Source organism: Mus pahari, chromosome 15 (genome assembly GCF_900095145.1).
Source record: "Mus pahari chromosome 15, PAHARI_EIJ_v1.1, whole genome shotgun sequence".
Taxonomy (NCBI): Eukaryota; Metazoa; Chordata; class Mammalia; order Rodentia; family Muridae; genus Mus; species Mus pahari.
The window spans coordinates 38,570,528-38,584,872 of NC_034604.1; the positions used below are offsets into that span (position 1 = coordinate 38,570,528).

The 14,345-nt window shown below is 38.5% G+C and overlaps 1 protein-coding gene across 1 annotated transcript in view; it reads right to left on the reverse strand.

The window, feature by feature from the left end:
- Jakmip2 (janus kinase and microtubule interacting protein 2) overlaps positions 1 to 5,725 on the reverse strand; it is a 146,084-nt gene extending 140,359 nt beyond the window's left edge. Inside the window, exon 1 of the mRNA XM_029546811.1 lies at positions 5,475 to 5,725. The gene's annotated coding sequence lies outside the window, so the exon portion shown is untranslated. The remainder of the gene's footprint in view (positions 1 to 5,474) is intronic.
- Positions 5,726 to 14,345: the final 8,620 nt, after the last annotated feature.

Sequence of the window (14,345 nt, forward strand, 5' to 3'; positions counted from 1 at the left end):
ACCTATACACAAATTGAAATTTTAACAGAGACTCATTGACGTGAAAAAAAAAAAATGGTCACCATATATAAAGTGAACAAAATATGGGCCATTTGTAAAATTGTATGTCTGAGTGTGTGTCATTCAGACAGTGAATATGGAGAAAATGGACAGTGATTATCCCTATATGCTTAAAGCAATTATTTCTTAATAGAAAGCATACAGATGATACTTCATTGTCGCTTTATATATTCCTGTATTTTCCCTCCACAATAATAATATACAATTTTACAGTGACAAAGTTACCAAAAGACAAAGTAAATTGTGTTAGTAAGATGTGCCTTAAGTAGAATATCTTCATCGCAGTGATCTCAGCTTTATTACAGTCAATTCATTACAAACAGTATTTTTCCCAAGGAGGTAGTTTAAGAAGCACAATTTGCTACTTGGCTACAGCTGAATTACCAACTGTCACATAAAATATATGCCATGTTATTAGTAACAGTAACACCAATAATAATAACGGAAGAGTCATCCATGTGGCAGATTTCTATAATCTTAAAATCTAGACTATTGAGCCAGGATGATACCAATTTCATTATTTAAAAATTATAAACTTTATCACAAAAAAATCCTGAAAAAAAAATCACACACCATAATCAAGCAGACTTGAAGTCTATAAAATGCAAAAAAAAAAAAAAACTTCAAAGCAGTTAAAATAAGCCTTCAGAATGCAAGCTGGGGAAATTTACATTAAATTTTATACTTTCAGCATCAAATCTATTTTATGCAGTCATCCACCATCAAAACCAAAATATTAATAAGAGAACTGGAAAACAATCAGTCTTTTTCCTCTTTCATTACTCCTCCCATTACCTGTTCTCAACCTTGCCTTCAGGAGGGGATTTCAAAGTTAGCCTGCATCGCGTAGCAAGTTCTAGGCTTTCATAGACTAAATAGCAAGACCAATCTCACAAAAAAATATGTGTGTGGGTGTGTGTGTGTGTGTGGGTGTGTGCGCGCGCGCGCGTGTGTGTGTGTGTGTGTGTGTGTGTGTATGTGTGTATATACATATATGGACACGTGTATATATAAATATAACCCCATCTCACAAAAATATTTGTGTATATATATGAATATATGTGTATATATGAATATGTATGTGTATACACATTTGAATGTTTTTAAAGCAATTTTTGACTTTTGATATTTTTGAAATGAATAAAAGTGTTTGTCTAATAAAATACCTGATTTATCAAATTTAGAATAACTTATTTTATAACATTCTTCTAAGAACAAGTAAGAACAAAGATGCATAAGCAAAATGGCACAACTGCTCTTAAGATGCTGGACCCTTGAGAATATTTATTTGGTCCCAAGTTCAAGGAAGATAATGTTACTTTCCAATCTTTATATTGCTAGAAACCAAACAACACTTTGTCATAAAATAAGTGCATGTCAGTCTAATGAAATTCTGACTTTCTCCTGGCGAATGTGTCTTTGCTTCTGTTTATTATCAAGAAGTTAAGATTTTCCTCTTAAAGATATCAGAGTCATTTTTTTTTAAATCCCCTATACACACTTAATCTATTTGTAAAATCAGTGTCATCAAAAGCCAATTAGAATGCCTGGAATATTCTAATCTAAATTTAAAAAGTGAATCATGCAATGCATGTTTAGTATATTATATATTGTAAATCAAATCTTCAAGTTACTTTCAAACATGAAAGACTTGTGTTCACAAGACTTAAGATATCACCCCTGTTTGATGGTTTGCTAAACAGGAGCACAGACAAGCTTAGCTTCTCCCAATCCATTTCACTTACTAAAACTAGTCAAACAGCAATTTTAAAAGGGCCTTTCCTGACTTGATAGAATGTTGGAATTTAAAATTAAAGTAATTTTGAGAAGTATACTCATATTCACACAAAGTGTATTGCTAATTTGAGTAGTAACTGTAATTTATCATTGGGAACAGCTTTACGTGTGTGTATCTTATATCCTCCAAGGAAATTTTATGTTGCTAGTGTATGCAAATTCTGCTAATCAGATAAGAGCTCTACAAATAGTTGTTAGTAAATTGCTTAATTCACTCTGTTTGAAAATACATTTTAATTAATGGAATAATAGAGGCATGTGTAAATGGGGTTATTAACTGTACTCTCTGACTGAAAACCAAGTGTAAATCTAGTTTATTTATTTCAGCATCAACTAATATTGAAATTTCCAAGAAAAATTTGGTTTCTTTTAAGCTCTAACTTTGAGAATTAAAAAAGAAAGCATTAAACTTTTCAGGCATTAATGAGAATCACAGGAAGTAGACTTTATTATTCAAATATAAACTTTCAAATATCTAAATATAAAAATAAAAGCCCAGAAGGAGACTCTCAGTGGGAAATCAAAATTACAGAACATTCTGAGGTCATTGGAAGAGATTGGAAAGATCACATCATGAAGCAGTAAACTAAATGTATATTGCAATTATAACAAATTTTAATAAAGGCCCACATATCAGTAAGTATTTAACTTTAATAGTCTTATAAGAATGGTATTATCAAGACAGTTTGAGCAAAAGTCAATAAAGTTCCTCTCTACTTCCTTTAAACATATCTTGAAACAATAACTTGTATATAGTCTTCATACAGTTTTTTTTCTAACACCAACTTGGTACCTCTTGAATTATTGTACAAAATACTACAGTTTACAGAATCGGCCATACAATATAGAGAGTCATTTTAGTACAACTATTTGACATTACCCTCTGTGAAGTTGCTGATAAACAAAGACATCCCTGCATCCTGTTAAGACTACATAAAAATTTTTTTCAGAGAGATGATCAACCACTTTCTTCAAAAGTACCCAGATTTGGTGATTAGAAGCACATTATGAAATGGAGTTTACATTCATAAATGTTTAAGTATCCAATGCTAAATGGCTAATGTGAACCCTTCGAAGGATAGTTGACTGGTTAGGACTAGTTAGGTGTCGAAGAATAGTTGAATTACGTGTGCCTTTAGGAATAAGCATAGTCCATCCCAGAGTAGTGAATATCTAGATCATGATCTAGTACTCTCTAATGGCAGAAGAGCATGCACGGCCATACACACTCACTTGGGAGACTTTTTATGCTTTTTATATCTAATCTTAATTCTTTCTGTGAAGCTGAAGCTCATTGATCATATTCCAGATTCCAAACAGGAGCAACTGCCAGTGTCCGACTTGAAAGCAGAATCTTATATGAAACAAGTGATGCTTATGTCTCAATTTGCTCTCCTCCAGATTACATAGTTCTAGTTTACTTGTCCTTCTGCAGGGGCTGAACCTATAACTGAATAGGACTACCAACAACAAGTCTCCTAAGTTATGATCTATTGTGATGACCTTCTCTTCAATCTGTACCCACGTTGCCCATAAAAACACATCCAAATTCAGTAGATAAGAAATGAATTAAAGGATCAGAGTACCTGCTTTCTATTTATAAAACAGGTACAGCTGTTGTATGTTTTCATTTTTATAAGTTTACTCTAGAAATATTTGAACTTTTACTATTACTATTTACTATTACTAAATGGAAATTAAAAGTTCCATTTAGTAATGCACTCTAAAGTCTTTATATACTGTGGTATAAATCTTTTTTGCAATAACATACATGCCTGGTACCTACTTCCCTGACCTACTTTATAGAGTTGTTATAATTAGGCACATGGCAGCAAGAGTTTAGAGTTGTGAATACACATAACACATGAGCATATTAAATTAAGTCACTAAGCATCATTATTATCTATAAACCAAATAAATCTCAGGAAAACAAAACTAAACTCCAATGAGATAAAAATTATAAATTAGGTATAAATATGTAAAATAAGATGAAAGATTAATATAAAAAGAATCTATTATTTTAGACTTAAAATACGTCCTCCATGGCAGTGATGGTGGGAAGGTTGGTAGGCACAGTTCACGTATTTGATGCATGTTATATTACTAATACATTTTTACCTGAAAGGATTTTTCTGGCTTTAGTTCAATGAAACCCATTATCCTAGGTGGTAATGGAGCCCTGTATGTTCCAGTCTCAGGCATCTTTAGTCTCCTGAGCTGCCTTAAAGCCTTAGCATAGTAAAAGGTCACACAGATACCAGTAAGCGTTTATAAACTACAATCACCCCGTTTCAGCTCCAAGCCACATCCTCCTGCCAACCTTTGCTTACTCTCATTCCTTTCATTGTATGTGCAGACTAATTCAGTCTGGGGTCCTTGAGAACACTTGGGTTTTTAAAACCATCCTGCTTCCTACTCAATCACTTAGAGAAGCTACCCAAGAACAGAACATTCTGAAAGAACAGTAAAATGGTGGTGGACACTGAAGGAATGAGCAACCAATATCTACATAATTAAATAAAATGAATGCCTCTCACCTGCCAGTTCAGCTGTACTGGTTGGAGCACACCATACAGATTTGAAAGGGATAGATCAGAATTTCAAGAAAACCTATCTGTTTAACATTTATCTGAGACGATGCAATATGCTAAATAATATTTCAAGCCACCTCCCTTTCCCATCATTGTAAATTTGGGGCCCTTGACATAGGCCCACAAACCCAATTAAAAACAGCCAGGCTATGAATTGGCATCTAGTTCTCTAATACAGAGGAAACGACAGGCATCTGTCCTAATTGGCCACAATGAACCTAAGGGACAATAACAAGAATAAATGTCACATTAATCCAAATGAAGCCAATGAATAATCATACAAACCAGAAGTCCGGTTCCTAAAACGTGCAATTACTTCCAAGAATGCAAAGGCATCAATAACCCATAAAAATGATAGTAAATCAAGCATGCTGTGCACAGAAATAGACTCCATAAATGCAACACACCTGCAAAGTAGCATGTGCACATACAATGTGTATGTATGTAGATGTGTATGTTCACAATTAAATACGTCCTGAAAAAGAAACTCTGGATCTCGGAAATGGTTTTTCAACAAGAATATGTTAAAGTGTGAAGCAGAATGCCTAATTCTGGGACCCCGTTAGCACTAGAGCAAATAGGTAAAATCACCTTTTAATTAGGCCAGCAAGGTGGAGACACCAAATGTGTTCTTGAGGGAAGGCCCAACCCTGTTTGTGAGACCTGCAAACAAGACGATTGCTTTCAACTACATCCTCTTCTTGCTTGCTCCTTTCCACCCCCTGATTTTGTTGCTAAGCTTGAGAGGAAAGGAATCCGGCGGTTCAGTTAGTATTCTGAGCCAGTTTGTGATAAAAATCAAAACATCATTTTTTTCCCCTCAAACACAAGCAGATGTCTTCTCACTTCTCTACCGCCGAGCCGACAACCTTCCTCTCTCTCCATCCTCATCTCTGCCTCCACACCCCCAACCCCCTCCTAGTCTGAGAGACGCGAGTCATTGTTTAAGTCTAGGCCACAGATGTATACACAAGTCATTTAATAACCACCTAGATCAAGAAGGTAGCCCGTCTGCCTCCTACTCACCATGCTGAGACCAGGAGAAGATGCTGAAACGAGGGAGCGCCGCATACTGAATCCATTTTTCTTGTGACCGGGTCGGATGCAGCCTCTGAACCCAACATCAGCAGCGGCTGCCGGGATTTTTTTCCCCTCTCTCTCTGGTTGGCGATGGTGCGATAGGAACCACCCTTTCCAGCTCCACTAGAGTACCAGCGGCAACAGCAGCAGCATCACTTGAGCCTCCTCCCTCTTGGAGGATGGTGTGAGCTCAGAATCAGCCAGGAACTTGCAGCAGACACCTCCTCAGGCTCCTCCTTCCCTCCCCACCCCCACAGCCCCACCCCTGCTGCGGTAGAAGCAGTCGGCCCGGCAGCTGCTGGTTGTCATGGCAATAGCCAATTGCAAGTGGCAAGCTAAGGGGGAGGGGAGAGGAGCCAAGCAATCTGCAGGGGTTGGAGTAAAACTAAGTCCCTGACTCCGAGATGCTCTTGGTCTCTCTGAATCTAAGTTCTATGTCGCTTTGAGAGGCGCCAAGGGTGAAAAGGCACCAGGAAAGAAGAGATAGAGTTGAATCTAAGTTATAGGCTGAAATATACCGAACAGTTTGGCATTTATTTGTACTGTCTGTAGGTTTTAGATAAATTATATTGCACTTTCTATTGGAAGAAATAAACTAAAAAATTATGTGAGAGATTGTTATCACTCCAAAGTTGTGCATCCTCGATACCATCTTTTGCTCAGTGCCACTCGAGGTTGTTAATTAAAAACAAACAAACAAAAACAAAGCAAAACTGGTGCCTGCTACGTTCCTTTACATGCGAGAACATCAATTTGTTCTCAGATCATTCGATTCCACCGTTTTTGCAAGTTGTCTCCTGAAAACGACCTGGCTATATTGACAATACCCTCTGAGGAAAAGGAAGTTGGAACAAAACAAACCGGAAATACCTATGAACAACCCCCGGTTCTCAGCAGCACTAGAGAGTGGACAGTTCCACATCTATCCAGCTTCAGACTCCTGGAGCGAACCTCTTTCACAAGCAATTCCATGCTATTTTCACTGATGTTCTTTCAGAGTTCCGAAACCAGCTGTCAGTCAGGGCTGTAGGCAGGAGAAAAATCAAGAGAATGTGCAGTGTTGAGTTCTGTTTCTAGCCATAAATTATAGATGCCACTAGGATTTGTCTTGGACAGTAGTTGTAAAGATTGATTGAGATAATGCACTAAAAGCCCTTGGCGTGTAGTAAGCACACAGTAAATATTTACTATTATTAGCGAGAGTTGTAGAGAGGTGCACTGTAGACACCACTTAATCTAAAAGCTTTAAGGGAAGGATATAACAATTCCAGGTAGAAGAGAGGATACTAAATACACCGTAGCTGTGATGGCTGGCAATGGTTTGGCGACCATGGTGGCCAAAGCGGGAGTGTTCTAAAATGTTTCATGTTTTCTAGATAATTTGGAAGGTTGTAAATCTTACAGAACACAGCCAATTTTGAAAATTGCCATACAGATAAAATAAATGCAATATGATAATTAAAAACTAGAGTCTTTTAACATTTTGATTTGTTCCAGTGTCCCCTCCCCTGCCATTCCTCTGCAGAACAAAGTTAATCTTTATGTTTAACTCACACAGTAACTTACAGGTTCAAATGAATTGACACATATCTCAGGGATACTAGTACTTCAGGCTCCGTTTCTGATATTTCCTAAAGCTATTATTTAAGGCAAGTTTATCTTTCCTGAACCAAAGTTTCTTCATTTACATAGTAGACATACTATAAACCCTCATGAGTCATTGTGAGAAGCACAATGTCCAATGTATAGTACCTGTGTATTAAATGTTGTCTATAATCATTGCTATTTATTCATAGGCATAATTTTGAGCATAGAAGAGGATTTTATTTTCTGGCTAGAACCTTGGTGTCACAGGCATGTTCTGATAACACTGAACATTACAGATGACCATGTGGTCAAGGGAAGGGCACAGCTCATTCTTAGCCTTTGATATCTGAGTCCCCACCAAAAGAGAGCCTGTCTCTTGATTTGGGCAGATTACAGCCCTTATTTCCAGACAAAGGGGCCACACATGGCATGCTCACATTTCCAAACCTCCACACATAAGTGTGCTACCACAGAAGGGAATGGACATACACATTTCGTTTCTTTCTGTCCTCTCTGTCTTTGATTTTCTTCTGTCCCCTCAGAGGTGTCTCAAAGAGAAAGGAGAGAAAGAAGCTGTTGGCTGTAAAGCCTGGACTGCAGGAATGGCAAAGCCCTATCATGGACAGAGCTTCTCATCACCTACAACAAGTGGTGACCCTTACCAGGGAGCCCTGAGGGCCTCTGATGTGTAAACAACTTACAAACTTAACCACTTTAAGACACTCCACCTCCTCCACTGCTCCTCCTGTGCCCGATCCTCCTGCTTGCTATGTCTATACAACATTATCATTACTTGTTAATATCTGCTTTAAACATTTAGAAATTTATTTATTTATTTTACCTTATATCTATTAGGATTTTTTTTTATGAAATTTGTTTCTGACTTGATAAAATTTCTGACATGATAAAATTTTGGAAAGTTAAAGAGATAGGCCTCAAAGAAAATGAACTCAGCAAAGAAGCTCAGACTGGAGAATTATTAGCTAGATCCAACCTAGCTGTGAAGAAAGATGATGTATCAAAACCAAACAGCAATAAGCAAAAGGAAAGAAAGTAATGACACTATAGAATGAAGCTGAAATCCAGTTCTTAGTAAAATACCACAACTATACATAATGCTTTTAACCAAGAAAAGAAAATTTGAAATTTCACTCCTTTTCATTATGTATACCTTTATTTTAATGTGCTATGACATACATATATCATATCAATATGTTATAATAATCAAAGAAAAAGTGTTCATAAATTTGAAAGAGTGAGAAGAACAAAAGAAGAGCTGGAATGAGAAAAGAGAATGATAGAAATATGTACACATAGTATTTATGATTGAAATGGCCAAAAAATTTTAGCCGGACGTGGTGGCACACGCCTTTAATCCCAGCACTCAGGAGGCAGAGGCAGGTGGATTTCTGAGTTCAAGGCCAGCCTGGTCTACTACGTGAGTTTCAGGACAGCCAGGGCTACACAGAGAAACTCTGTCTCGGAAAAAAAAAAAGAGAGAGAAAGGAAACATTTAAAGGCAAAAGTCAATTGCATAGCACATAATTACAAGTACATGGTATCTCATATATACTATTATGGAATATACTATAGTAAGTACATTAAACTATATTACAATTTGAAATTTATTATAGCAGGCTATGTTGCCTTTAAAAGTTTCCTTTCTTAAGCTAAAAATTTTTAACCATTTCAATCATAAATACTATATGCATATATTTCTACCATTCTCTTTTCCCATCCCAGATCTTCCTTTGTTCTTCTCACTCTTTCAAATTTATGAACACTTTTCCTTTAGTAATTATTTTTACACATATATGTAATGTATGCATAATATACGTTATGCATACATATAGATATAAAATGTGTGTGTTGAATCCCTTTAGTGTTGCTTGTATGTATATGCATTTAGAGACTGACCCCTTAGATTGGATAACCCATCGTAGAACCTGACCCCAAAGAAGACTGAATCTTCCTCTCTAGAAGTCTTTAGTTGCCCATAGGTCTTCCTCTAGGGCAGGGGCCTTGTGAGATTAACCCACCTGCATTAGCATGTCAGCTGATGCTGTTACTATGCAGGTCTTATTTAGATGACCAGACCATTGAAAATTCATGGGTACAGCTTCCATCTTGCAGCAGACATCCTGGTGTTCTGTATTCTACAATTCTTCTTTCCCTCTTCCATGGTGTTTTCTGAATCCTAGGCGTAGAGGCTGTGTTATAAATCAACCAGTTGGCCTTGGTCACTGTAAGAAAGTTTTCTTTGTATTCTTGACCAGTTTCAGCTTTTTCTAAATGTCTCCTTTTGCTGAGAAAAGAATATGTGATTAATGAGTATAGTAGAATATAAATAGGATCATTTCTTTGACTTTTTTTTTTTTTTTTGCCATCCATGTTTGGCTCTACCCTAGGTCTCTTGGCTATCCAGCCTCTGGTTCCTAGACCTTCAGAAAGTGTTGGAGTGGGTCCTCTTAAGACATGGGTCTCAAGGTAAACCCCAAATGAGATGCTTTATCAGATCAGAGATGCTTTCCCCAGCATCTGATGGAAACAGATCCAGAAACCCACAACCGAACATTAGGTGGAGCTTGGGGAATCCTGCAGAAGAGGAGAAAGGATTTTCGGAGCAAGATGGGTCAAGGACATCACAAGAGAACCTACAAACTCAACTAACCTGGACCCACAGGGCCTTATAGAGACTGGACTGCTAATCAGGGAGACTACATGGGGCTGACCTAGGCCCTCTGCACATATGTTACAGTTGTGTAGCTTGTTCTTCTCATGGCACTCCTAACAGTGGGAGCCGAGGCTCACCCTGACTCTGTTGCCAGCCTTTGGGACCCTTTCTTCATATTGGATTGACTCATCTAGCCTTAATAAGAGAGGGGTGCCAAGTCTTACTGCAACTTGATATGCTATGGCTGATTGATATCCACGGGAGAACTAGCCTCTTCTGAAGGGAAATGGAGGAGGAGTGGATGGGGTGAGAGACTAGAAGGAGAAGAGGGCAGAAAAGCTAAGATAGATAGATAGATAGATAAATAGATAGATAGATAGATAGATAGATAGAGATATTAAAACCTTAAAAAAGAACCCTTAATGAGATGTGAGAGTTACTCTTACCAGGTAGGTTGAGTGTAGAAGCTTCATGAACAGAGGCAGACCTGGGAGGTTGAGGACAGTGCTGGAGGGTGAGGTTCTTGCAAGCTGATCAGGCAGAGCTAGTGAATGAATTCCATATCACAGTCAGGCCTGGGAATGTAGTGTTGATTCAAGTAGGCTTTATTCTAGGATAACTCTCCAGAGAAGACCTGGAAACTTTCCTTTCTCTTCACTAAATGCCTTAGGTATTTTTGTTGAAAATGAAGCGGAAGAATACACTTTGCATTCTCCCTTTCCTCAAGAAGGCTCTTTTCCTGACTTGTATCTTTAACCTCTGACAGCTTCTATAACTTCAGGTGTCTTTGACACTAAGGATAACATTGCTACTGACATCAAGCCAGGCATGGTGGCCTTTGCTTATAATCCTAGCACATGAGAGAGAGAGAGGACAAGAGGATAATTGTAATTTTAAAGCCAGCCTGATGTATGGAGTGAGACTGTGCCAAAACAGCACCAATTGTTGAGATGGCACACTTGCCATTTTACTTTTAGCACTGAGATCAGTAATGATGCTCATTGGTTTACAGATGCACTGATTTAACAGCTATAATTGCTAGCCGCTCCTGTGTATTGGCACTAATTCCCAGAGATCTACCCACAAATCATAATATGAATATTCCATGAAGCTTAAAGTCTAATGATAATTATATGAGTAAGTTAAAAATGATGTTCAGAGTCGGGAGCTCTACTAATGGATAAGAAAAGGATATAATCTCCATTGGGAGAGTAGGGAATATATTATTGGAGAGCTTGTGGGTGGGGTGGAACAGATGTGTGTGTGTGTGTGTGTGTGTGTGTGTGTGTGTGTGTGTGTGTGTGTGTGTGTGGTGTGTGTGTGTGTGTGTGTGTGTGTGTGTGTGTATACAGATCCTGCAGGGTAGAATATTACTTGCTTCTGAATCTTAATTTAACCTTTAATCATGCTTATTCGAAACATGTGCTTGGTACACATGGTGCACCAATTGACTTTTGTTGACAGATATTGTCTCCTGAAACTCAAAACACATACAACTTCTTTCCTCTCTGTTTTTTTTTTCTGTCAATTTGTTTGTAAGATAAAGATTTATCAATATCTAAGGAGCTGTGAACTTGTTACAATAAAAAGGAAGAAAAGCAATCCAAAGACTAGTTTTCTTACAGTAGAAAAAGAGACCTGAGGTCCTGACATTGATGGCTGTTACATTACAGATTTAATGTGCATTTCACAATAAAATCTTTGCTCTGATGTGGAAACAATAAGCATGCTTTCTTTCCATATTTTGGGCAATTATAGAGGAGTCAACTGTAGATGACATGAGTTTACAACACCAGCAAATCAAGGACTCTTAGTTGGGGTTTCTATGGTTGTGATAAAAGACTATGATCAAAAGCAACTTGTACAGGAAAGGGTTTATTTCATCTCATAACTTCCAGTCTATCATTTAGGGGAGTCAGTGAGGGAGTTCAAGGCAGGAACTGATATAGACACTATAGAGAAGTGCATGCTTATAGTACTGTTAACCATGGCCTGGTCATTCTTCATTCTTATAGCATCCAAAACCATGGGCCCAAGGGTGGCACCGCTCCTAATAGAACGAAACCACCTACATCAGTCACTAATCTAGAAAGCCCCACAGGCCACCCACAGGCCAGCTTGGTGGGGGTATTTTCTCAACCGAGGTTCTGATTTCCAAATGGCTCTAGCCTGTGTCAAGTTGATATAAAGACAGCACAGATATAAAGGGCATAAGAACAGTTCTGTCTCAACAGCCTTTTCTAACATTTGCAACCATAAAATCAACAGTTAGGCCAATTGTAGCATATATGAAAGTTTTACTTCATAATTTAGTTATCTATAGAAAGTGCAAATCTTTCCATAGCATATTATTGCCTAAAGACTTGCATGGTCATTTTTAAATTCAAGATATAAGATCAGGAGCTTTGGTGTACAATGAATACACACACCCCATGGGGGCAAAGTCAGTATACTTCCTGCCCCTGTGGAGTTTGGCGTTGGGGGCAGGGGATAAGAAAACTGAACCATGTCACAAGTATTTTATAGCTAGAACTATGAGACACTAACATGGATTGGCTTTCCAGGTTGAGGATAAGGAAGATATCTAAGATGGTGGCTGGCCCGTGTCTTCCTTTAGAAGGATGCAGTGGTAAATGTTAGTTTCTCTGCCTTACAGAGTAAGACAAGGCTCCGAGTGCTGACTTTCAGCAGTGTGTGGAAGGTGGAGGCTTTCAAACCCATGACATACAAGGTTCCTGGGCTCTCCTCTCCGGGCCTTGTGCATTTCAGAACTCAGCAGTAACAAGCAGGAGCTCTGAACTTAGGCTGCCTCAGTGAGAACAACGTGGCTGGGAAGACTACCCGAGGCTACGGAACACCAGATTTTCTTATTCTGAAAGTTCCAAGGTCTGTGAAAAGTGGGTTGCAAAGAAGAAAGTGCTGTCTTCTCCTTGGTGTCTCTCAACATTGCAAATTCGAACTCCTCACTATAACTAACGTGGCTTCTTCTCTGTAGTCCTTACTCTTATGCTGTAACTATTAGGCCTGATAACCATATAATCTGTTATTTCTCCTATAGACTCATGTGGCTGAACACTTAGTCTCCATCTGGTGCTGCTGTTTGGGAAGATTCTGGGACATTAAGAAGGTAGAATCTTGCTGGAGGCAGGCTTTGAAATTTTATACTCTACTTCCTGTTTTCCCTATTTACTTCCTGTATGCAGATTAAATTTGATCAGCCAACTTCTGGCTTCTGTTGCCATGACTACTCTGACTGGTACTATATCTTCTTTATGATGGACACTACCCCTTTGAAAGTGTAATTCAGAATAAACCCTTTCTCTCCTAAGCTACTTTAGTCAGGTATCTGCCACAGTTATAGGGCATAAACTAAAAAAAAAAAAAAAAAAATCTCTTGGTCTCACTCTGTAATTGCCACTAAGCCTGACAACAATGGTCAGTCCCTGGAACTGGCATAGTAGAGAGAGAATCAACCCTACAAGCTGCCTCCTGACTTCCACTTTCATTCTGTGGCACATGTACACACGTATGCATACACAGATAAGGAAATAAATGTAACAGTCAACAAACAGCCATAACAAGGTAAGAGCCCAGGGCTGGCATGTGAGACTCTGAACTCCAGCCTCAGTCTATCACACTCTCTTCAGATTCTGACAACCTGGTGAGAATCTTGGAAGCCCAGTCATTCTCTCAAGACCCCCTTCCTCCTACGTTTGTGAATTTTTTCCCCCTCATACCACCTAATTAACCATTCCAAAATTATCCCTTAGGGGGATATCCTTGAGTGTCGATGCTTATGTTCCTCTAAGATCCAAGCTGCGTTGCAGGAATAGAACAGAAGGTGTTCTCTGAGCATGGCACTTGCAGATTTCAGGCTTGGTCTCTTATATTTATAGACCAGTTTTATTTAAATATTTACCTCTTGAATTTATTTTTCATTACAATTTGATCTGAAGTGTGAGATTGGGAAGCTCGAGCTTAGTCACACTTACATGTCAGACAGATGGACAACAGAAGTGTTTGAGGTATGGGTGTCTACTCCATTAACTTTTTCCACAAAGGCCAACCAATCCTTGCGAAGAAACCTATCTGTCCACTGCCCCAGTGCCTCCTTCTAGAGCAGCAGTCCTTAACCTCTGGGTCACGACCATCAGAAAATGCATAATTCTTATGGTCTTAGAAATTGAGATACCACTCAGTAGCAAAATTACAGTTATGAAGTAGCAATAAAAATCAATGTATGGTTGGGGGTTCCTAAGACCATCTGAAGTAAGTGTTTTCTGATGGTCATGATCTACACATTGAGAGCCACGTCCTAGAACTCAGTTGATTAATGTACCCTTGGCCAGAGTTACTTCTTATAGGCTAAAAACGTCTTCGTCTTCATCTTCCTCCTCCTCCTCCTCCTCCTCCTCCTCTTCCTCTTCTTTTTCTTTTTTCTTTTTTTGTTTTTTTGTTTTTTTCAAGACAGGGTTTCTCTGTATAGCCCTGGCTGTCCTGGAACTCACTTTGTAGACCAGGCTGGCCTTGAACTCAGAAATCTGCCTGCCTCCCAA